Below are 4058 nucleotides of genomic sequence, written 5' to 3'. Positions count from 1 at the left end.
GCACAACACCGGAGACGTCTTTATGTAACGGAAACATGCACTTTTTTTTGTTATATACACATTATAAAATATGTAAACGTCGATTATTCAAGCACAGAATGAAAACAAATGAATGGCTTTTATGTTGCGCGTCTGTCGTGCTATAGTTTGTTCAGTGCACTCTGGTCCAATTATTTGAGAGTAGGTGGAGGTAGACATTTCCTGGAGAAACTGTGCATGCTTCCCTTTAGGTGCTCAGCTAACACAGATTTGATTGGCGTCATTGTTATTAGGGAATGTCTTGTTATATATATATATATATATATATATATATAAATATTCTAACACACTGCATCATGTTAGATAGTTATAGATTCCTGGACAGTAATGCACACATCCCAGAATATTATGAATACAGAAGATCGACTAAATGTTATAATGCCACGATGTCGGGGGGGGGGGGGGGAGCGGTTGGGGGAGATGTCAATTCTTAATTTTAAAATAGGTGAATGGAATGTTAACACAGTAACAATTTCATTAATGAATAATGAGAGTATGAGAGAATGATACATTGTTTGTTAAAGTGTAACACAAATTGGAATAAAAAAGCAATTGTCTCCCTTTAAGAAATAATTATTAATACTTATTCGGTAAAGTCCGAAATGCAGTCATTCTATATAATGTCTGTCGTTTTTGTTTGTTTGTTTTTTTGTTTTTTTGGAAAAAGTACGAAATGATTCACCTTTTCCTACTATGCCTAGGCATTCAATATTCAATAGAATGATTAGATATATGTAGAAAATGGAAAGTAGAAAATATTTTATTTACGAAGATATTAATAAATAGAATAAAATTATTACTTTATGAGATGCAAATGACACACTTAGTGGTGTTGCTAGTGTGGGGGGAGGAAGGGTAAAGTCTTGAAAATCCTCAAGGCCCCCATTAGACCCCCCCCCCATTAGAGGGGGGCCCCCAAATGAGTGTTCTTTACATTGCAAATTAAATATTACGCATAATGCAGCCCCCCCCCCCCCCCAAAGAGGTCAAACCCCCCTGGGCCCCCCCCCCCCAAACGACGGAAAATTCCTAGCTACGTCCCTACTTATATTAACTGTAATTCTATCAATTTGTTTGGATCAGTCATGTATTTAAATTAGTAATAGATCTAGACTAATAGCAGTAAATCTGTGTGTCTAGTAATAGTGTTAGCATTTATTTTATTTAGCGCGATTTCATGCCTTTAGCGTTCTCTGTACGCTACGATCCTTGTTTTGACTATTGGGAAAAGAAAGGTGGAAGAAGGACTATCAGTTTACAAAAAAAAGAAAGAAAGCGAGCATTAAAGTTTCTGTCCCCAGATTTGGGGCATTTATTCTGAGTGAGCTGGCTAATTCATCATAATACAGCGCTGAGTGACACCTCAATGGTACAGTCAATACTTTTGTATACCATAATGTAAACAAAGCGAGAAGGCAGAGTCAGACAAACAACTACGCTAGGAATGGTCAATTAGGACATCGTCAGGTGGTCAAGTGACGAGAGTTGACCTGTAGATGGCAGCTTATGGACCTCTGGTAATTCTAAGAATTAGGACAAGGGGAGATAATGTGCTGTAATTGACTGACTACAAAGAGAAAAGTCTAACGAACAAAAAAAAAAATTCAAAAATACAATTTTTCAGAAGACAATACCCCATTATGTAAATTTTAAAGCGATTTTTTTTCTCTTAGTAACTAATAAATGTGAGATTAACAAAACAATTGAACATTAAACCCCTCCCCCCTAGGAGAAAGTATCCTGGTTAAGCGAATGTATGGAGGCCTATCAACTACTTATTATAATATTCCAATGACATTCCATTATATTTAGATTTAAAAGCCGATGTGCAAATGTTTTCAGAACATTAATGTATTAAACTCTTGAATCAATGATGGCTTACATTCGTTAATTCCTGGACGCCACAGTCTTGTCAAATGCGATGTTTGATCTAGATCAAGATTACATTCTCCAGCCGTAGCGTAAATTTTTACAATTCTAACAATTTTCCAAGAAACTTATAAGTTGGTGTATATCTTTGGGAAAAGAATTACTAGCCCGTTGGCCTCATTGGGAAAACTTTTGTTGTACCATTATAATTTGTTAATTATTTTGTTTTTAATTTGGCTAGAGGACTAGAAATTTATTCCATAATTGACTCTATACGTCTTCGGATATTTTCTCATGCTGTCCCTAAGAGTAGAATAATTTAATATTCAGGAATATTTTGCGTATAGTCTTTTAAATCTAGAAGCCTATCATTAGAACAAAGTCTGGTACATTTATACATTAGCTAGAATTTTATTCTCGGACAACATTTTGTTACGGGTTTCACTCTTTTAGTTTCTTCCCATCTTTTAATTATGTTTGTGTGAAATGTGTTTACTTTTGTGGTTTTTTTTAATTACTTATGTACTAAATGGATAATTTAAAAAGTAAAATCTTACAGATAATTGATTTATCTAATATATATAAGTGGAAACACAAACTCAAAATCGGCCTCCGAAGTGGTCCACCCAGGCAGGTAAAAAGGCAGGTTTCAATATTTTCATAAAGAACATCAGGATTAAATTATATCAAAGACAAATGACAGAGAAGAACGGAGAAAGAAGGTTGACGGATCTTGTGTGATGCCCCAGCGGTCTACAGACCAAAGGATATGTGAAAGTTAATGTGAAGTTAGATCTGAACCTGGCCCAACTAATGTCTTATAATGAATATATATGTAATTATTTTGTACAATCTCTTATTCCTCAAGAAAAAAAAAACATTTCCGTAAAAATATAAATAAATAATACTTTTGTTCAGTGTTTTATTGACATTGGGCGACACTGCAGTTCACGCTGAAAAACTACTTAATAATTTTTGTTTTAAATTATGTCAAAATTATATGCACACTCAATGCATCTTCTCCGTTATAAAAAGTACATTTTTTTGTGTGTAAATGTAGTAACAGAGGCGCCCCACGGAAACGCTTCAAAGACCAGCTTAGGCGTCAACTTTCCTTGGCTGACATAGAAGAGAGCACTTGGTTGCATGCGCCTCAGAACGAGACAGCTGGAGGTCACTCACGAAAGCCGCGGGATACTCTATTTTAGCAGCGTTATTCTCTATCCCAGTATGGGCAAGCTGGTGCCTGGGGTTCTGGAGGATTCCAGCTACACGTCTGCTCAGCGTGGCGCCTTCAGTGGAAACGTCTAGAAGTGGAACTAGATAGGCTAAGTACGATTAGCGAACCAGGCCCGGCCGGGCTTCTCTGTGTGAGCTTTTGTTGTTTTTTTCTCTCACTCGGGGTTGGGATGGAAAGAACGCCCGGAACCCAGTCCAAAAAGTCCGTCATACCGTTCCACAAAGGGGGCCGACTCCAGTATCCCATTAGCTGGAGTGCGTTCCCTGCACGGAAAAGTGGCGGTCACAGTATAGGAATATGAGACAAGCACCCCGCAGTTAGCACTGTTTTCGGCCACTTATAGCGAGTGGGGCCCAGGAACGGGGATGGTGCGCTGTGTACACGGCATGGCCCAATTTTGCCCAGTCAATCGATATGGCCGTCTACCGCTGGGAGCCCTCAGACAGGTCACGGGATGGGGAATCCCATGTCCAGGCCTGGTTGTTGAATAAAAGCCTTTCAAACGACCAACGGGATAATGACCCCTACGCCCTACAGGACTTCACTGAAGGTGCCTAGGGTTGGTATCTAAAACGTTAAAGCCTCGAGACTGCCGTACTGTTTTTTTACAAAATTAGAAAAGTTTAGTTGTGTATCATTTGCATTCAAATCTCGTATGCATTAATACATTTCAAAATTCTGTTAGCAGATCATTGTCTTGATTGAATACAGTGCGTTGACTAATGTCTTGAGATGAATGACCAATCATTTTCCTTTATGTCAAATAAAACTACATAACTTCTTTAAAAAAAAAATTGCACTGAAGGAGTCATAAGGTAAACTTAACTTACCATTAAAGTTCCTGTTTCTATAAATAGCCATGTTCAAATTGGAAACCAGTTGAAAATTTGTTTAATACCTTTATGTATAA

At 37.5% G+C, this 4058-nt stretch overlaps 1 protein-coding gene across 1 annotated transcript in view; it reads right to left on the bottom strand.

Annotated features, from left to right (window-relative positions):
• Nucleotides 1-4058, bottom strand: part of LOC106076304 (uncharacterized) — a 114503-nt gene that overhangs the window by 13430 nt on the left and 97015 nt on the right. The window lies entirely within an intron of this gene.

Source organism: Biomphalaria glabrata, chromosome 5 (assembly GCF_947242115.1).
Source record: "Biomphalaria glabrata chromosome 5, xgBioGlab47.1, whole genome shotgun sequence".
Taxonomy (NCBI): Eukaryota; Metazoa; Mollusca; class Gastropoda; family Planorbidae; genus Biomphalaria; species Biomphalaria glabrata.
This window is presented reverse-complemented; position numbering and strand designations above follow the sequence as displayed.